Source organism: Pongo abelii, chromosome 22 (assembly GCF_028885655.2).
Source record: "Pongo abelii isolate AG06213 chromosome 22, NHGRI_mPonAbe1-v2.0_pri, whole genome shotgun sequence".
NCBI lineage: Eukaryota > Metazoa > Chordata > Mammalia > Primates > Hominidae > Pongo > Pongo abelii.
The window spans coordinates 44,254,443-44,276,380 of NC_072007.2; the positions used below are offsets into that span (position 1 = coordinate 44,254,443).

At 42.0% G+C, this 21,938-nt stretch overlaps 1 long non-coding RNA gene across 2 annotated transcripts; it reads left to right on the top strand.

Moving 5' to 3' along the window:
• The first annotated feature begins 1,066 nt into the window (after window positions 1–1,066).
• LOC100939741 (uncharacterized) lies at window positions 1,067–21,658 on the top strand. 2 transcript variants are annotated; one of them, XR_008517297.2, is made up of 4 exons: window positions 1,067–1,173; window positions 13,434–14,023; window positions 18,039–18,164; window positions 19,974–21,658. It is a non-coding gene; the product is annotated as an uncharacterized LOC100939741 (long non-coding RNA). The 2 variants fall into 2 exon arrangements; XR_008517296.2 differs by having other exon boundaries at window positions 1,076–1,173; window positions 13,439–14,023.
• Window positions 21,659–21,938: the final 280 nt, after the last annotated feature.

Sequence of the window (21,938 nt, forward strand, 5' to 3'; positions counted from 1 at the left end):
CTTTGTTCTGTGGTCTCTTGGGTGATGGAGTTATTGTTTGTACGTAGGGATGTGTGGATAAAAGGGAGCTGATTTCTAGAGGTGAGATGGCCCTGTGGTTAACGGTTGGGGGCTGCTGTTGACAAGGCCTGTTGCTGTGGCAGTTTTGCTCCGGAAGTGGCCATTTTCTGTGCAGGGCTCCACCAGAGCACCATCTGTCTGTACCTTCTACTTCCTGTCAAGCGGCAGCAGGCTTCGTGAGCTGGGGAAGTGCCGGAGGCAACCTTCGAGTTGGACAGACCTGGAACCAAACCCTTTCTCTTCCCCCAACCCGTTTTGGCATCTTGGCACGAGACTGTCCCCATTTCTAGAAAGGGTGTTCACAAGAACAGTCTGGCTGGGTTGTTGGGATGACCAAGTGTGATCATGCATCTCTGTGGCTGGCCATGGTGTTTATTCAATGGCAGACATTACCAGGATGGAGCGAGTCCCAGTAGGAAGGGCCTTTAGGATGTCATCTGGTTCCGCCCAACAGGGATGGGAACTGTAATTCCCCACCCTCCCTGTGGAGAATCAGGGCGGGCTCCGGATGGATGGCCAAAGGCTGCACAGAGGTGAGCCTCCAGGGTAGGGTTGTGTTCTAAGCGCTGTTCACACTCCTGTCCCAGTGGTGTTTGGTCTGGGGCACATTGTGATATGTGTTTCCCTCCTTTCTTAAAATTAGCCCTTGGCTTCGGGGCCTTGTAGTGGACTGATGTCTCTCCTTAACTGAACGGTCAGTCTGCTTATTTTTTTGGGGTCGCTTAGGGGAAAATAGATAACTGAACAAAGCTGGCTGGCAGGAACCTTCGGCTGACTGCAGGGCTTTGGTGGTGGTCAAGACCTGGAACTGGATTTGAGGCCTGGCCAGGGTGAAGGATGTGCCATAGGAGCCCAGGACGATGACTCTGCCAGGCCTGCTTTTGACATCTCTGTCATGCTTCATACTTTATGCTGCTCTGGGCCATTAAGCAAGAACTAAATCTGATGCCCAATCAAAGCTGAGCTCTTTTTTTTTTTTGAGACACTGTCTTACTCTCTTGCCCAGGCTGTAGTGCAGTAGTGTGATCATGGCTCACTGCAGCCTCTGTCTCCCGGACTCAAGTGATCCTCCCACCTCAGCCTTCTGAGTAGCTGGGAGTACAGGTGAGTCAGGTAAGTGCCACCACACCTGGCTATTTTTTTTTTGGTAGAGATGGGGTTTCACTGTGTTACCCAGGCTGGTCTCAAACTCCTGGGCTGAAGGCCGTCCACTCGCCTCAGCCTCCCAGTGTTGGGACTACAGGCGTGAGCCACTCATCTAGCCTAGGCTGAGCTCCTAAACAGGAAATGTGTGGCATGCCTTCTTTGAAGGTGGCTTTCTCATTCTGAGTTTTAAACCACAACTACTGAAGATGATTAGTGCCTGCGGAATGTGTACCATTTCTGCTCAGAGAAACCATTCCTCCTTAAGGAAAGCTGGGGCCATTCCTGGTCTGGCGTTCCCAGTGAAGGAAGAGCCAAGTGGATGCCCCTCAACCCCAGCCCGAGGCAGCTGTGTCGTTATGGTCCAGCTGGGCACCCCACTCTTTAGGAGGCGGAGAGGGAAACGGGGGGATTGGTCTAGGTTTGTGTGGGTCAGAGTCAGGTGAGAATAATTAGAGTAGTTGCTGGGCAAAGTAAACAGGAAGGAGACAGAAAGGCCCAGGCACGCAGGAGACCCCAGCTAAAAGGGCAGGCAGAGGGACACGTTGGTGGCCAAGAAGAGGGAAATGAGGAGGGGTTCTTGGAGATCCCACCAAGGAGGCGTTCTGTGAACCCCTCCCGCTGACACACCCACTGAAGGGTCCACTGAGACAGCAAAGCAGGAAGGGTGGAAAGGGTCCGCCAGGGGCAGTGCCTGGCATGCACCAGAGGTAACGTAGAATCTGGGATCAGTGACAAAAGATCACATCTAGAACCGTGGTCAAGGATGTGAGCCGGATTTTCTGGGGCTCAGTCCTGGCTTTGTCACTTAACTGTGTCACTTGGAGCAAGTCACATACCTCTGGTAGTCTCAGTTGCTCATCAGAAAAATGGGAATTTTATATATATATAAATATATAATTATATATTTATTTATAATATATGTATATATAAATATATAATTATATATTTATTTATAATATATGTATATATAAATATATAATTATATATTTATTTATAATATATGTATATATAATTATATGATTATAATAATCACAAATGGGGTTATATATAATATATAATTATACATTAATTTATAATATATATTTATTTATAATATATGTGTATATATACACATATATACATATGTATGTATGTCTATATCTCCATCTTTCGGGTTGTTTTCAGAATTAAATGAGCTAACCCATGTAAAGCCCTGTGTACTGTGCCTGGCATGTAGGATACTTCATCACTCTCACCTCTTTTTGTTGTTATGACCTGAGCATCTCCCTGTTCACCAGCCCTTGTTCTTTAGCCACAGGTTGAAGATGACAGTAGATCTTAAGGAACCTCAGTTCTATCCCGAAATGTGAAAGCCTTTTTACTCAACCACAAAGAAGTGGTCAGCAGAAAACTGGTCATCCCAGCCTCTGGGGCCACACACAGCACTCAGGAGGAGCTACTGTTTTCCCTGCCTATTAACATGCAGCCTGGGGCCTTGTGGGCTATTTGAAAATTAGGACACAAGAAGTCCAAGCAGCACCTGGTGATTAAACTGAGTCCCCTATCAGAGAGAGGTGTGACCTTGAAGGGCATCCATACAGGAGCCAGGGGCAAAGCAGAAGGTGGGAGAGATTCTCCAGGCTCGACCCTCTCAGCACATCTCAGTCAGGGATGCCTGGCAGCCTGGATTCTAGCCCTGCCCAGAGCCACCCAGGGACCTGAGGGAGGTGGACAGCTGCTCAGCTGGGTGATGGGAGGCTCCAGAAATAGTTGTCAACCTCATCGAACCAGAGATGAGCCTTTAGGACAGCCAGGGTGTTGATTTCCAGCCAGGCAGGGCATTGGTTCTCCAGTGGGATGTGGACAAGGTTCACTGCAGCCTCTCAGCAGATGAACTAGGGGAGAGACACTACCCCAACCACGCTCCCCCGACCCTTGGGTGTTAAGTGAAAGTATCTTCCCTTTTCCTCTCTGTTCTCTCCACTTTACAACAAAATATTATCTTTAGTCTGCAAAACCAGGGCCAGGAAGAATCTTCACAGCTAGACAGTGCCATGGAAAGATGATGAGGCATATCAGGAACTATGTAACCTCGTAATACTTCTGCTGCAAAATCTCCTGACGTTCTGAATGAACAGTCACATGCAGCCTCTTCAGTGCAAAACTGAGCTCATAAGAAAGTAAAGCAAATCTGTAGGGGCCAAATGAAGAGGGAACTTGAAGTCAGAGCTTCAAGTACATGACTGATGTGGTGTATCCCTTGGGGATGGGGGTGTACATGCTGGTTTTGGGAAGCAGGGCACTTGAGTTTGAAAGTTCGTCCAGGACATTTGTGTGACTCTCAGTTTTTGAATATTGGTGAATAGTGCTGCTTAGAACATTCTGGTATGTGAGTTCTTGTTGCACATAAGATATTTATGTTGGACAAATATTTAAGAGAAAAATTATTGAATTTAGATATGTATAAACTCAGATTTGGAGAATACTGCTGAACAGTTTTTCAAAGTTGTTGTTCATTTTAAATAACAGCATATGGGCCAGGCACTGTGGCTCATGCCTGTAATCTCAACACTTTGGCAAGCCAAGGCAGGAGGATTGCTAGGCCAGGAGTTTGAGACCAGCCTGGGTAATATAGTGAGACCCCATCGCTACAAAAAATTAAAATATTAGCTGGGCATGGGGGTGTGCACCTGTAGTTCCAGCTACTCAGGAAGCTGTGATAGGAGGATCACTTGAGTCCAGGAAATGGAGGCTGCAGTGAGCTGTGATTGCGTCAATGCACTCCAGCCTAGGCAACAAAACGAGACCCTGTATCAAAAAAAAAAAATAGAAAAAAAAAAGTCCAACAGCAATGACAACAGTGTAGGAGCATTCTAATTGCTCCACATCCTCAATTTGTATTGTCTTTTCCTCAGGCTTATTTTAATCACTCTGGTTGGATTTGCATTTCTTTCTTTCTTTTTTTTTTTTTCTTGAGATGGAGTCTCACTCTGTTGCCAGGTTGGAAGTGCAGTGGCACGATCTCAGCTCACTGCAACCTCTGCCTCCCGGGTTCAAGCAGTTCTCCTGCCTCAGCCTGCTGAGTAGCTGGGACTACAGGTGTGGGCTACCATGCCCAGCTAATTTTTGTATTTTTAGTAGAGATGGAGTTTTACCATGTTGGCCAGGATGGTCTCGATCTCTTGATTGAGATTGTGATCTGCCCACCTCGGCCTCCCAAAGTGCTGGGATTACAGGTGTGAGCCACCGTGCCTGGCCTTGGATTTGCATTTCTAGGATGATGAATGAGAGTGTACTTTCTCATATGTATTGTGGCAATTTGATACCTTCTTTTATGAAGTGTCTGTTCAAGTATTTTGCTCATTTTTTCTATTGGGTCATCTGTATTTTTCTTACTGATTTATATTTTATACTTGATTTATAGATTTGTTTGAAATATAAATCCTGGTGACCATAAATATATTGCAAATATCTTCTCCCATTCTTTAGCTTGCCTTTTCACTCTTTTTTTTTTCTTCCTTTATTGAGACGGAGTCGCACTCTGTTGCCCAGGCTGGAGTGCAATGGCGAGATCTCGGCTCACTCCAACCTCTGCCTCTTGGGTTCAAGCGATTCTCCTGCTTCAGCTTCCTGAGTAGCTGGGATTACAGGTGCCTGCCACCATGCCTGGCTAATTTTTTGTATTTTTAGAGAGACGGGGTTTCACCATGTTGGCCAGACTGGTCTCAAACTCCTGACCTCAGGTGATCCACTCACCTCGGCCTCCCAAAGTTCTGGGATTACAGGCATGAGCCACCACGCCTGGCCTCATTCTCTTAATGGTGTTTTTGATAAGCAGATGTCCTTGATTTTATTAAAGTTCAAGTCTCTCTTTTTTCCTTATAGTTATTACTTTGTGAGACCTACTTAAGAAATATTTGCTTAGTCCAAAATTATATATTTTCCTGTGATTTCTTTTAGAAGCTTTATTTTTATATTTTTCAAATTTAGAGCTACAACCCAATCCATCTTGAATTCTTTTTTTGTATATATAGTTTTTAAAATATATATAGAGGTAGGTATTAATTTTTTTACATCTAGATAGCCAACTGACCCAACACTATTTATTGAAAATAATATTATTTCTCTTGTGTTACATTGTCACCATTGCTGTAAATCAAGACACCATATATCTATAGGTCAATTTCTGGATCCTGGATTCTGTTCCAATGGTCTATTTGTTTATCCTTGTGACATTATCTTACTGTATACCATTACTTCATTCTATAAAGAGTCTTGATATCAAATAGGGAAAGTCTTCCAACTTTGTTCTTCTTCAAGATTGTCTTGGTTCTTTTTGCCCCTTAACATTTTCATATAAAAATTTAGAATGAGCTTGTCAATTTCCATGCACGCTCACAATAAACCCTCTGGGATTTTTATTAGAATTACACAGAAACTCTAGATATGCCAGATTGTAGAGAGTTTATATCTTTATAATATTGAATCTTCTAATATTGAATGGTAGAGCTCTTACACAACTTCCATTATGTTAATACCTAGGTTTGTGATTTTTTGGATGCTACTATATATTAGTCTGTTCAGGCTGCCATAACAAAATAACATAGACTGGGTAGCTTAAATAACAGAAATTGATTTCTTACAATTCTGGTGGTTGGGAAGTTCAAAATCAAGGTACCAGCCAATTTGGTTCCTAGTGAGCATTTTTCCTGGTGTAGGAGATGGTTATTCTTCTAGGTGGGCACCATCTTGCTATGTGTTCACATGATCTCTTCTTTGTGGGTGTGTCACAAGAGATAGCAAGTGAGCAAGCTCCCTGGTGTCTCTTCTTATAAGGGCACTAATTCCATCATGAAAGGCCCACCGTCATGGCCTCATGTAACCTTAATTACTTCCCCAAAGCCCCATTTTCAAATACAATATATTGGGGGTTAGGGCTTCAACATGTGAATTTTGGAGGGACATGAACATTCAGTATGTAACATACTGTAAATTCTTCATGTAGGTTCAAGGTTCAAATGTGTATTACCCATTTGGTCTGGGAATTCTTAAGATAAAAGATTAATATAGAAGTGGTATCAAGCAGTGATGGTATCCCTGCAATGTCTGTCAGAAGCAATAAAAAATCTTCTCTGGAGGAACATTCCCTCAACTCAGGCAGTTCAAGATTGCTACAAACAGAGTCCTACTAAATATAAGTTCACAATCCAATTACAAAACATACGAGGAATCAATTTACCATGAGCAAGAGTCAGCCGACCAAGCAACTGATGGATTATGTTTCAAGAACTTAAGACAATAGAACTATCAAATATACTATAAAATAAATATATTTAAAATGATTAAAGACTTAAAAAGGAATTGAAAATTGATAAAGAGAATAGGACTATTAAAAGGAGGAGGCAGATTTGAAAAAGAATAATATTAATAAAAATGAAAAGTATATAGTCATTAAAATTAAAAACTCAATGGACAGATTAGAGACAGCTGAAGGGGAATTAGGGAATTGGAAGGTAGAGGAAATTTCATAGAAAGCAGTTTAGAGAGATTAAGAGATGGAAAATATGAAAGAGAGATTAAGAGACAAGTAGGACAGAATGAGAAATTCTAATATACATGTAATGGGGTTTCCAGAAGGTAAGAAGATAGATAATGGGGCCGGGCATGGTGGCTCATGCCTGTAATCCCAGCACTTTGGGAGGCCGAGGTGGGTAGATCACTTGAGGTCAAGTGTTCAAGACCAGTGTGGGCAACAAAACCCCACCTCTACTTAAAAAATATACAAAAATTAGCCAGGTGTGGTGGTGGGAGCCTATAATCCCAGCTACTCAGGAGACTGAGACAGGAGAATCACTTGAACCCAGGAGATGGAGGTTGCAGTGAGTTAAGATTGTGCCATTGCACTTCAGCCTGGGTGACAGTTGAGACTCTGTCTCAAAAAAAAAAAAAAAAGGTAACAGGGAAGAGGCAGCAGTCACAGTGAAAGTGGCTAAAAATTTTTTAGAATTGGTTTAAGACTTAAATCCTAAAAATCAATCAGTCTGATTACTCTTGAGCAGAATTAAAAAAAATATATGTATAGTTTAGAGGATAAAGGAGGAATCAGTAAAACTCAAACAATCCAAGAGAAAGAGAAAAGAAACAAAGAAAAGACAGAGTAAGTAGGAAGTATAAAATAAAGCAATGGTAATAAAACTAAATATATGAGTAATCATAATACATATAAATAGAATAAATTATTCAGTTAAAAGACAGAAGCTAGGTGTGGTGGCTCATGGCTTGAAGTCTCAGCTACTTGGGAGGATGATGTGGGAGGACTGCTTGAGTCTAGGAGTTTGAGACCAGCCTGGGCACCACAGTTAGACCCTGTCTTAAAAAAAAAAAAAAAAAAGACAGAGATTGTTAGAATAGGTTAAACACACACACACACACACACACACACACACACACACACACACACATGCACGCAGTCTAGTATTCTAGTATGCCTCTTGTTTAGAGAGTGATGCAGAAAGGTCGAAAATACACACCAGGGGAATACTAATCAAAAGAAAACTAGTTCAGCTATAGTAATAACAGACAAAATGGACTTTTTTATACATGTATAAAAACACTTTAAAGAGAAAAATAGTCACTACATATGATAAAAGGAACAGTTCATTAAGATACATTCACCTCCATTGTACCTAGCAAGATCACCTTAAAACATATGTAGCAAAATTTTACAAAATTAGGAGGAAAAATAGACAAATCCATACTTGTAGTGAGTGATTTTTAACATACCTCTCATAGTAATTGATAAACCAAGAAGACAGAGAATTAGTATGATTGTGGAACATATAAACAATATAAGAAGCTTGAACAATAATTATATGTGTAATTTTACACTCAACAATCAGAGAATAGGCCAGGTGCAGTGGCTCATGCCTGTAATCCCAGCACTTTGGGAGGCCAAGTTGGATGGATCACTTGAGGTCAGGAGTTCCAGACCAGCCTGGCCAACATGGCGAAACTCCAGGTCTACTAAAAATACAAAAATTAGCTGGGCGTGGTGGCGGGCACCTGTAATCTCAGCTACTCAGGAGGCTGAGGCATGAGAATCGCTTGAACCCGGGAGGTGGAGGTTGTAGTGAGCCGAGATCATGTCACTGTACTCCAGCCTGGGCAACAGAGCGAGACTTCGTCTCAAACAACAACAACCCCGCCCCCCCACCGAAAAAAGTTAGAGAATATACATTCTTTCTAAGCAGATACAGAAAATGTACAGATTTTGACCATGTACTAGATATTTATATCATGAAGCTATTTATGTAAAGCTTAAAAACCTATAAAACTATACTATACCATATTCATGGATATTATCTTCATAAAAAACATAAAATACATGGGAGCAATAGATCCTAAATTCAGGCTGTAGGTTTTTCTGCAGTTGGAAGGAGGAAAAGGGGATGGGGGAGGGACATATTAGGGGCCTCAGCGGTATCTGTAGTGCTTAAAACAACCTTAAATAAAAGATCAGCTTCCTGTCCTGATCCAGAAGGAGTCTAACCTCTAAGCCTCTCTCTCTCCCACTGATTATAACTAAAACTTTTAAAAGCAGAAAATACTTAAGACTTGGAAAAGTCATAGCATGCAGACTGAGGAAGGGAGTCAAAACTTGAAGAATGAATTGTTCAGAACCGAATTTCTCATTTTCCCCCCTTCTATTTCCCAACTTTGATCTGAGGGCAGCCTAGTTGTGGACCTAAAATCCTGAAAAAAACCCTGTATTTCTGGCCAGAAGACTGAGAAAATGGATCCCTGGGAACTAGATAACAGGGCAGCAGTCCCAACCTTTTTGGCACCAGGGACCAGTTTCATGGAAGAAAATTTGTCCATGGACCTGGGTAGGGGGATGGTTTCAGGATGATTCAAGTGCGTTACATTTATTGTGCCCTTTTATTTCTATTGTTATTACATTGTAACATATAATGAAATAATTATGCAACTCACCATAAGGTAGAATCAGTGGGAGCGCTGAGCTCATTTTCTTGCAACTAGATGGTCCCATCTGGGGGTGATGGGAGACAGTGACAGATCATCAGGCATTAGATTCTCATAAAGAGTGTGCAACCCAGATCCCTCGCATGCACAGTTCACGACAGAGTTTGTGCTCCTATAAGAATCTGATGGCTCTGCTGATTTGACAGGGGATCAGGCAGTAATGGGAGCGATGGGGACTGGCTGTAAATACAGATAAAGCTTCACTCGCTTGCTCACAGCTCACCTTCTGTTGTGCAGACCTGTAACGGTCCATGGCCCCGGGGACTGGGGGCTCCTGGAGTAGGGGAAATGCTGGAGAAGAGGGATTCCTTAGTTCTGTGTATGGACCAACACAAATCTTGGGTTCAGCCTCAAGTTGTATATACCCAGGACAGACCTAAAAGTACTACTGCAAAGGTTTTCACAACTGACCTGACACTAGAACCCTGCAAACAGAAGGCAAGACAGAACCTGTGATCTGAACACAACAGGGTTAATGGCCTGCTAAACAAATCAAAACCAACATTCTCTAGAAGTTTTACAAGAAGAATCTAGAATTTCATGGAATAATATTAGAAATGTACAAGATACAATCCAAACTTACTTGACACATAAAGAACCAGGAAAATGTGATTATTTTTCAAAGGAAAAGGCAATCGATTATGTTAATCCTGAGATGGCCCAGATGCTGAAGTTATCAGACAAATACTTTAGTTGTTATAACTAAGCCCATGAGGTAAAGGTAAACACCTTAAGATGGAAAGAAAAAAGTGTTTGGCAAAGAAATAGAAACTATTATAAAAGAATACAATACAACTTTTGAAAATGAAAATTGTAATATCTGAAAAACAAAATTCATTGAATGGGCTTAATAGCAGAATGGAGATGGCAGAGGAGTCAGTGAACTTGAAGGTGTATCTATAAAAATTATCTGGTCTAAAGGACAGAGAGAAAAAATGATTGAAAAAAATTAATAGAATCTCAGCGGCCTGTGGTACAAGACCAAAAGGTCTGACATTCTTGTTCTTGTAGCACCAAAAGGAAAGAGAAAAGAGATTGGATTAGAAAAAAATATATATTTGAAGAATTAATAGCTGAAAATGTCTTACATTTCGGAAAAACATAAATTTGTAGATTTAAGAAGCTCAGCAAGTCTCAAACAGAATAAACTAAAAGGAAATCATGTCCAGATGCATCACACACTGTTGAAAACCAGATGTAATTGAAAAATCTTGAAAGCAGCCAGAAATAAGTAACACGTTATATATCGGGGAACAAGGATTCATATGACTGAGTATTTCTCACCAGAAACCATGGAGGCTAGAAGACAGTAGAATAACATTTTTAAAGTGCTTAAAGAAAGGAGCTTTTAACCCAGAATTCTATATTCAGAAAAAATATCCTTCAGGAATGATGGTAAAATAAATACATTCTCAGATTAAGAAAAAGTGAGAGAATTCTTTGATATTAAACCTGCTCTAAAATAAATGCCAAAGAGAGTCTTACAGGCTGAAAGTAAGTGATACCAGAGGGAAACTTGAAACTTCAGGAATGAAGGAAGAGCAACAGAAATGGTAAATATTGGGCTAAATAAAATACCCTATTTTTATCCTTTTAAATTCTTTAAATATTTATGGCTGTTGAAGGCAAAAATCATAACATTGGTGAGGTTCTCAATGTATATAGATATAAACATATGACAGGTATAACATAAAGGGGGAGGGTAAAAGTATGTATATGTTTGTCAGGCTCCTACATTTTACTTTGAATTGGTAAAATAGTAACTTGAAGTAGACTGTAAAACACTAGGAATGCACATTGCAATATCTAGAACAGTCACTATACACACACACACAAAGAGATATTGCCCAAAAAGCAACAGATACATTAAAATGAAATACTAAAACTTTAAGTAATTCAAAAGAAGGCAGGAACAATGGAACAGAACCAAAACACATAGAGGACAAACAGAAACCACAAAATACAATAATAGACATCAATTTAACCATACCAATAATTACGTTAAATGTATATGATCTAAACATACCACTAAAAAAACAGAGATTGTCAGATTGGATAAAAAAGAAGACTCAAATATAAGCTGTCTACAAAAAGCTAATTTAAATATGACATAGGTTAAAAAAGGAAACAATATAAAGCAAATATGATGAAATGATAGAACCAAGTGGTAGATACCTGTGAGTTAATTCTGTTACTTCCTATAATATTCTATATGTTTGAAATATTTATAATAATAATAAAAGGTGATTGGATGATTTTTTACATAAATATTCTAGTCCTCTAGGGAGGAAAGGGAAAGATTGGTTAATAGATACAAGTTACAGTAAGATGGGAGGGATAAGTTCTAGTGTTCTATAGCATTTTAGGGTGAATATGGTTAACAATAATTAAATGTACATGTTCAAAAAGCTGGAAGAGAGATTTTTTTTTTTTGAGATAGAGTCTTACCCTGTCACCCAGGCTGGAGTGAAGTGGAGTGATCTCAGCTTACTACAACCTCTGCCTCCTGAGTTTAAGCAATTCTTGTGCCTCAGCCTCTTGTGCCTCTGCAGCTCTGTAGCGATTCTTTTTTTTTTATTTTTTGAGACAGAGTCTCGCTCTGTTGCCCAGGCTGGAGTGCAGTGGCATGATCTTGGCTCACTGCAATCTCCACCTCCTGGGTTCAAGAGATTCCCATGCCTCAGCCTCCTGAGTAGCTGAGACTACAGGCTTGCACCACCATGCCTGGCTAATTTTTTGTATTTCAATAGAGACAGGGTTTTACCATGTTGGCCAGGATGGTCTTGATCTCCTGACCTTGTGACCTCCTGACCTCGTGATCTCCCACCTCGGCCTCCCAAAGTGCTGGGATTATAGGCATGAGCCACTGTGCTCAGCCTAAAAGAGAGGATTTTGATTGTCCACAACACAAAAAAATGATAAATGTTTGAGGTGATGGATATGCTAATTACCCTGATTTGATCATTATACATTGTACACATGTATCAAAAATCACTGTGTCCCATAAATATGTACAACTATTGCATATCAACTAAAAAGAAAAAGAATCAATGCCCTTTAGACAGGTATATGAGATCTTAGATGCCTGGCTCCAGACTGATGTCTCATCTTTTTCCTTCTAGTCCCTGGTGTGGGGCCAGAGCTTAGGATCTGGAATCAGACTTCTTAAACTCAAATTCTACTTCTTACCTCGTGATCATGTCCAAAGGACTTTAACTTTCTTAAACCTCAGAAGACTTCAACAGTAAAATAAGTATAACATTGCCTAACTCTAAGGGTTTATTTTGAGGAATAAATGTAATATTGCACCTAAGTAATGGCAAAATGCTTGGCACATAGGACTTGTTTAATGAACACGAGCTGTTATTAGCTAGACTGATTCACCTGGCTGGAGTCACTGATTCCACTGTAGGTCATCCTAGTTCCCTGCCTTTTACTACCCATGAAACACAGATTGCAACATATTAATGGCTGGTGAAATCAATGGAGTTTATTGTGACCAGCATTAAAAAAAAAAATTGTAGGCTGGGCACGGTGGCTCACGCTTGTAATCCCAGCACTTTGGGAGGCCGAGGCCGGTGGATCATGAGGTCAGGAGATCGAGACCATCCTGGCTAACACGGTGAAACCCCGTCTCTACTAAAAATACAAAAAAATTAGCTGGGTGTGGTGGCGGGTGCCTCTAATCCTAGCTACTCAGGAGGCTGAGGCAGGAGAATGGCGTGAACCCGGGAGGCGGAGCTTGCAGTGAGCTGAGATCGCGCCACTGCACTCCAGCCTGGGCAACAGAGAGACTCCGTCTTAAAAAAAAAAAAAAAAGAAAAAATAATATGTAATGAAATGATGTACAACAGAATAGAATGGATTGGAATTTAATAGAATTGAAAAGAACAGAATAGAATGGCATTTTTAAAAAGTGAATTGTGTATAGTTAGGATAATGATTGTTTCAGTGTGTGGGTATAAAACATATTTATTATTGTGGGTTTTGGCCAAAAGAAGCTTGAGAAACACGGGTTTCCATGATTCATTTTGCCTGGAGTAATGAAGCTTAGTGTCGCCCTCCAATGGATTTTCAACAGCCTGTTGGAGCCCCACTTCCTTGAAAAGTTTTCACATGATTTTCCCTAGCCAGGATGGAAAACCTGTGGAAGCCATGGGTACGTTTTAAACAAGGGAGTGATGAGATGTGATTTACTTTCTAAGAACAGGTGCTCCTGTGAAGAGGAAGCCTCAGGAGGGAGTGAGAGCCGAAGGGAGCCCACCTGTGGTCGTCTCAGCAACAGCAGAAGGACCTGGGCTGCTGGGAGTGGAGTTGGAGAGAGACAGGTTGATTTGGAAGTTATTCTGCAGGTAGAATGGAAAGGCTAATTCTGCAAGATGCTCTGGGGTCCACTGAGCTCAGCTGCTCAGGCTCAGCTCTTTCTGTGGCTTCTTCTTGGGCAGCCTGTTGACCAAGATGTGGCCCATGCCACTCTCTACATTTGGAGTCCATTTTCTGATGCCCTCTTTCAGCTCTTCGCCTGCACCCATCTGTGACTGCCTGGTACTGCTAGGAAGCCTCTGTTTGTGTCTCATCTCTCCAGGTGGACTGGAGCTCCTGGGGGTCCTTTCCTTTGTGGGGGTTATCAATATCAGAATGGAGTCACTTATGTCAAACCCTAACAAAATGGAGGTGGAGGCCACGAAGAGGAGCCTACATGTGTGCCTGTAACAGGACTTGTCACAAGGAATCCCTGCACATATGCCTATGATGGGGACTATACCAGGAACTCCTCACATATGGAAGATTCAAGGTAAGCCATTTGCTCAAGGACACTTGCCCAGCAATGGCAGCCTCCACTAATGAGACATCGACAACTCCTGTAATCAATGGTCTTTGTTTCCAAACAGCTTATGTGGAATTCTCCGTTTTTTTGTCTGTAAAAGTTTTCTTTAGCCCCAATCTCTTTGGATATGCCTATGATTCATCATAGCACATGTTTCACAGGTTGCAATCCCCGGCAATTCCCAAATAAGCTCCTTTTGTGGAGATCCTGTCTCTCTCTGTCATTATTTAGGTTGACACCTTTTATGTCCTGCATTGCTATTGATGACACCCACATTTGCACCTCCTGCTTGAACGTCCCCACCCCCAACTCCAAAATTCCTATCTCTCTCTACTCAGTACTTCTATTTGAACCACTAAGAGGTATCTCAGACTTAAAGTGTCCCAAACTGAGCTCCTGTGATGCCCCCAAAGCTGCTCCTCCCCACCACCTCTTCCTCTCAGCAATGGCAGCTTTATTCTTCTTTGGGCTTTATTCAGTCCCCCAACTTTGGAGCTTTCTTGACCCCTCTCTATTGCTCACGTGCCATATTCAGTGTGTAGGCAAATCCTTTGGCCCTGCCTTCTAAAGACATGCAGAATCTGCTCACTTCTCCCCACCTCTCTGTCTCACCCTGCGTCAGGCCACCCTGTGTGTCACTTGCACAATTGCAGGAGCCTTGGATCGAGTCCTCCAGACCTTCTACCTCTTTGACTTCATCTAGTGCTGCTCCAAGCCCCGTGCTCTTCCTTGGACACACTGGGCATGCTCCTGGCAGAGCCTTTGCACTTGCTGTTCCCTTTGTCGGGAAGCCTTTTCCCCAGGTATCTGCTCAGCTCATCCGTTGTCTCTTTCGTCCTCACTCAGATTCCCCTTCTCTGTGAAACCTTTCTGACCATCCTCATTAAAATCAAATAACCCCACCCCTCCACTCCCTCACCCATTTTCCTCATCCATTTCCCCCCTAGGACTAATCACTCTCTAACATTCTATATATTTTTTTCTGATATATTTGTTTATATGTCTTGCATAAACAAAACGATTTGGTTTATGGTCTATCTCTTCTTGCTAGAATGTAAACACCACAAGGGTAAGAATGCTTGTTTATTTTGTCACCGTTGTGTCCCTGGCTCCTAAAATGCTGATGGTGTGGCCAGCTGCATGCCCTGCTGTCTCTATTTTGAAATCCTTAATAAATTTTGGACAAGACCCTCCTCTTTCATTTTATGCTGGACCTGGAAAATTACGGAGCGAGTTCTGATTTCCAGGCACATGGTACACATTCAATAAATAACCTCTTGAATGAATGTTGAATGTGGTGGTTTTCAAAGCAGATGTGAGATAAGAGGTTACTGATTGGTTGACTGAATGGAGGGCTGATCATTCATTCATTCATGCATACATTCATTCACTAACATTCAACAAATATTTACCTGACATCCTTAGGGATTAAATTTCTGTCCACTGATAGTGAACCTCACGCATCATGTTGCACAGTCCATAGATTTGAGGGATTTTAGGAATACAACACCCTGTGATGTAGGTATGATTGTCTCCACTTCCAGATGAGGATACTGAGAAGTTAAAGCATTGCCTGAGGTCATGTGGCTAGTGGAAGCCACAGGCAGGATTATCCCATGGCTGGCCAGGCTGAGCTGTGGGGGCAGCTCCTGTACTCTCAGCCTCCTCCTTCAGAATCCCTCCTCCTCACTCCCCATTCATGGGCTGCTTCTCCCAGGATCAGGCAGCCTCTGCCCACCTTTTCTCACTTCACCCTTTCTCCTTGCAGAATTAGAAAGAATCGGCTCTCAGCTATTTGTTTCTTACTGTGGATTTATCCATGTGTCACCTCTCCCAGGCAGAATTACATTCTGAAGGCATCTCTAATTGAGATTGCTCCATGGGGAAGGACTCTTAGGCCTCAGGAAGCAGGTGTTAAAGCCCTGGAGTGAGGCAGGAACCCCAAAGTCCTGATGACATCCCATGTAGGTACCCCCAAACCTGCCTATACTTCAGGCCAGGCCCCCAGTATAGAGATGGAAAAATAGTCCCACTTTCGGTCACAGATTCTAGAAAACTGTGAGATTCTGGGGAAATCCATTTTGAGTAATACCTTTTAGAAGAAGAAAAAAATGGAAGTGGCTTATCATAGCATGGGTTTTGTTAGACAAAGATGGCAATTCAGGAGGAAACATAAATTTAACAACTCTTAAGAATGCACAGCTGACATCTCGTAGAGCGGGGCTGGTGACTAAGCCAGAAGTTACTGTCTGCATCCTCTGTAACTTACAAATAAAAATGAGGACCAGACCTTAGTTATGAAATGCATGAACAACCACTGCTGTGGGAGCCACATAAAAAGATGCTGATTCTAAATATTTAACCTTAGCATTTGTCTGTGTCGTTTCATTTGAAAATGATGGGGTGCTTGAAACTCTCAGAACTTAGAAAACTCTTTAAGTTTTTTTTTTTTTTTGAGACAGGGTCTTATTCTGTTGCCCAGGCTGGAGTGCGGTGGTGCAATCATAGCTCACTGCAGCCTCGACCTCCTGGCCTCAAGGGATCCTCTCGAGTACGTGGGATTACAGGTGCATGCCATCATGGCCAATTTTTAAATTTTTTTGTAGAGACAAGGGTCTTACTATGTTGCCCAAGCTGGTCTTGAACTCCTGGCCTCAAGAGGTACTCCCATCCTAGCCTCCCAAAGTGCTGGGATTACAGGTGGGAGCCACCACGCCTGGTCGAAACTCTATGCATTGAAATAACAAATATAAGAAATAGATAAAAATATAATACATAATAAATATAATAAATAAACAAATATAATAAATATACAAATATATATAGTATTCTATATGTAAACTCATGTATTTTATATATGAATATATTATATATTTTATATATGAATATATTATATATGTAATATATTGTATATATATTTGAAAATATTGTATATATAAAGTATATAACATAAAAATCAGAAATAAATATAAGGAATGTAAGTATTGAAATTACATCTTGAGCTTGCTTTTTGTACTCAGACCCTCCCCACAGTATTAGGATGGTTTCATTGGCAAGTAAAAGAAACTGAACCCAACCCAGCTTAGGACTTCAGGAAAACTGATTGAATGATTGATTGATTGCTTCTATGATTGAACACGCTCCCTCACCTCCAGGCCTCCCTGGCTTGATGCCCAGAGGGGCAAAAGGAGCTTCTCTTTTCTCCCAGCAGTCACATGTCAAATCCTAGTTGAGCTCAGGCTGGCCTTACTTGGACACACGCCCCTCCCTTGGGCCTTTGACTTAGCAGGAAGGATGGGGGGCTAAATTAGCCAGACCTTGAGGGGGCCAGACACTGTGACTGAACCCCCCAGAATCAATACCATCAGCTTTGGGGAGAAGCAGCTCCCAGGAAAAAGAAACAGTAATTGCCTATAATCTTGCTTTTCTTTCCATGCTGACGAGAGACATTTTCCCTGAGACTGACAGAAAGCGCTGTGTTATAAAGAACTAGTCCTTTCTCTTAGCTGTTTTCATAATTCCAGGTGTTTTGTGTTCCAGTCAAAAGACTCAAGAAAAGAAAAATTTCCCAAGAGAGAGGATCAACTTCTTCTTTATTTTGGGAACAGTAGCTAAAATGTGGTCTCTGGACTCAGGCTAACCTAGATTTCAACACTGCATCTCCTGTGGAGTGTAGGAACTTGGGAATTTAGGTCCAGTTGGCCTTCACTTTCCCCGTTTGTAAAACAGAGATAAAATTATACCCCTGTTAGTTTTATGGTAAGGATGAGATAAAATAACACGTATTACCAAATAGCATAGTTCTTGGTAGATTTTCTTTTATTTACTTTCTCCGTCAAATACCCACTGGGTAATTTTTTACCCCTCGAGAAGCCTTGGAAAAGCAGTGATACTGGATGCATTCCCTTATCTTATCACTTGTCACATTCATTATGCTGAAATCATCCATTTAAGTGTGACTCTCTCTTTTATTTTCCACCAGGCGGCAGGTTCCTTGAGATCCAGGGCCATGTGTTATCCATTTTGATGTCCCCAGTGTCAGACTTAATGCCTGGGAACACAATAGGAATTCAATCAATGTGGAGCTGCTGAACTATTGAACCACCAGGTAGAGATTTTGAGGGTGACCGATCATTATTGCCTTTAGAAAAGCAAGATTGGTGGGTTACACCCACATAGAGCCAAGTTAGACTATTTTCTGGAATTTGTTTAACCCAGGGTATGTATTTACCTGGACCTCAAAGAGAATGTTGATGTGACCAAGTCATCTTATAGGGGAATGGCAAGGAAGGGAAGAGGCAACAGGGAGTTACATGGCTGGGTTGGAATCTTCACTCTCCCGCCTACTTGCTTGTGGAATCTTAAGCAAGTTTTTTGATCTATTTCTACCTCAGTTTTCTGATCTTTAAAATGGTACAACAATAATACCAACCACATGGGACTATTGGGATAATTAAATGAGACAATGTATTTAAAAAATCACTGCGGGCTGGGCGTGGTGGCTCATACCTGTAATCCCAGCACTTTGGGAAGCCGAGCAGTTGGATCACTTGAACTCAGGAGTTCGAGACCAGCCTGGGCAACATGATGAAACCCCATCTCTACAAAAATACAAAAAAATTAGCCGGGCATGGTTGGCATTTGCCTGTAGTCCCAGCTACTCGGGAGACTGAGGTGGGAGGATCACTTGAACCTGGGAAGCAGAGGTTGCAGTGGGCCAAGATTGCATCACTGAACTCCAGCCTGAGACCCTGTTTCAGAAAAAAAAAAAAAAGCCACTGCCTTGATGCATCAACATATAATATGGAAGAGTCCCTGAGCTGGGGCCACAGGGTTTGCTTGGTAGGCACTGTGTTTGTAGGAATACAGTCTTAACTGCTGTAACAAAGAGGCTCTAAAGTACGGTGACTTAACAAGAGAGAAGTTGATCTGTTTCCATGTCACAGTCTGGAGGTCAGCAGGTCAGGGCTGCTGGGGTAGCTCCACATCCTTAATACGTGCTTTCCATTTCTATGTCTAAGGAGATACCCTGGTTCTTGTCCTCTCCTTCCAGCAGTGGAAAGGGGGAAAGGGTCTGGGCACAAGGGGTCGATGATACTACCAATTTTTTGAGGGCAAGATCAGGATGTGACCCTCATCACTTCTGCTGGCTTTACCTAGTCACATGACCATGGCTACTGCAAGGGAGACTGGGAAATGTAGTCTTTGGCCAGGCAGCCATATTGCCAGCTAAAATTTATACTACAGAAGTATAGAAAAACAAAAATTGGGAGACAACCAGCCACCTGCCATAGCCACTTAGGACCTCATGAAAAAAGGCAAGAGTGATAGTTACCTCTCAAAGGGGTTCTTTGCTGGGTTCCCTTGGCAGCAAGTGCATTGTACAAAGTCTAACTCCCCATGAACCAGAAGGGAATTCAGGAAATGATTCAGGCTCCCTGGCTGACTCAAACACTCAGGATCCTGGAGAGAAAAGTAGCCATACACCCATTTGGGGCTTGGGGTTTAGTTTATAATAATAATAATGACTTTGGCACAGAAAACTTCCTGAGGGTTAATGAATGACTGGCTTGGATTAATAGCCCAAATCACTGCTGAAATCTATCAACTCCTTCCAGCTTCATATTAATCTACAGGAAATTCTTTGTATACCCAGCTATTACAGCTTCAATCTCACAAAATAAAAATGAATGGATGTTTCATTAGAACTTGGAAAAAAACTTGATCACCATTGTGGGTGGCCACCATGCTATTATTATTTTTTTTCCAGGCACATTTCCTGCATTTCCTCTGGTTCTCTTTCTGGCTTCAATTTGCTGCAGTGGCAACAGCAGCAGCTGGCCCTCTAGACTAACATCTCCTTGCTATTTATAATACATTTTGCAATGCTCATTATTTCTTAACTTTGTCTTCCCAGATAGACTGGGAGCTCCATGAGGTCCGAGACAACCAGAAGACTCCCAGCTCAGCAGAGACTGGCTATGGCAATCAGTAACTATTTGTTGAATAGGACATAATAGAAGAGCTGAAGAATTTTAAACAAGTCACCACCAGTCCAGTGGATTCCTCAAAGCAAACCTGTAAATCTCGGCATGAGTTGGATTTAAGGCAGTACATTTTCAGCTCCTGAAAATTTGAACAGTTTCTCAAGAGAACAACTTGAAACAGAAAGGCAAGGATGTAGATGTGGTTGTAGAAGGTGATGTCTAAGGCCACCAAACTGTCCACTGTGAAGATAAACCGTGCATGTTTAGTAGGAGGTGGCTCCCCTTCCCTGTGGGGAGTCCCACTGCTTCCCTGGCCTGGGTGTTCTCTGCTGGTAGATGTTATTGACAAAATAAGCAAAGTCCTCTGATTCTGAGAATTAGAGTTTATGATTGCTCTAGATTGCCTCTGCCATGCTATTTAAAGTCCTGCTTTATTGTCTGACATGAGCTCGGCATCTATGAGGACTTGTCCAGTGCACAAAGTACAATCGCCACTGAAAGATATCACCAGCACATCTTGTCACTGTGCTGTAGCGAGCTGGGCAGTACAATGATGTTGGCAGGATCCTGTTTAGGTGGAGGATGGCCACCTGGGCATCAAGAATCTTCTACCTTGATTCCACATTGATTCCCCAAAGTGGGCTTCAGACAGCTCTTCACTTACGTCTTCTGATTAAAGCAGCAGACGGGGTCCCAGCTAGAGAAAAGTTCTGGGAGCAGGAGAGGTGTTGGTGGCTTTAAAACCAGGGGTGAAGATTGAATTAGGAGGTTAGGCAGGAGTAGGATCAAAGGCTTAGAAAATGCTTGTTTCCTTCTATTATTCTTGTGAGAGCTGATAAGGGGCTTTCAGTTTTGGGGGAGAACCTTGGAAGAGAATGAGGGAATTTAATCAACTAGCGGGACCTTTCCAATTTACATTTCCCAGTGTTTGTTGGATGATACGTTTGCCTAATAAGTTAAAGCTTCCAAAAATAGAAAGGAAAGCTTGGTGACACTAAGCTCTGGCATGCTGTCATCTTCTGGCTAGGGGTCTTGTGCTTCTGTTTTTCTATTTCTGACCAAGGACATAAAATGTGTTGTGACCTCTCAGATAATGCTATGGTATCATGCCCAAACAGTAACTAACCAGAGTGGAGTTTTTACAGGTAAAAAAGTATTGAATAGCTCAGCAACAGGGAGGATTTCATGATAAATTGCTTTTTCAGAAAATGACAAGGGGACAGACACTTGCGGTTCTTCCATTGAGAGCCTTAAGGAAGTTAAGCGAACTCTGCTCACCCCTTCAAGTAATGATGACCCATCAGATTGTGGTCATAACCAGTAGCATCTGAGCCACCCCTAACCTCTCTGGGCCCCAGATTCCTTGTTAAGTTAAATGAGGTGACTTCCCAGCTTACCATTCTAGGGGTTCCTGAGGAGTTAAAAATGAAGGAGAAAATGCAACATGTACCAAGTGAGCAAGAGCTCAAGGCTTATCTCTGGCACGAAAGTGACCGCTATCCATTAGAGAGGTGCTTGCTCTAGATTTCCTTTAGGAAATGCAAACATTGAATTCTGACCTTCAGGACCCAAGCCCCAGCTTGCATCTATTCTATACACTTTCTGTTATTTGTTAGGGCTCACAAGGAACAGCTATTTTTTTTAGAGATGGAGTCTCACTCTGTCTTTATTCTGCCTACCACACTCATCTTTTCTTTCATCTGTCTCCCAGGCTGGAGTGCAGTGGTGCCATCTCAGCTCACTGCAATCTCCACCTCCCGGGTTCAAGCAATTCTCCTGTCTCAGCCTCCTGAGTATCTAGGACTACAGGCGTGTGCCATCATGCCCGGCTAATTTTTAGTATTTTTAGTAGAGGCGGGGTTTCCACCATATTGGCCAGGCTGGTCTCGAACTCC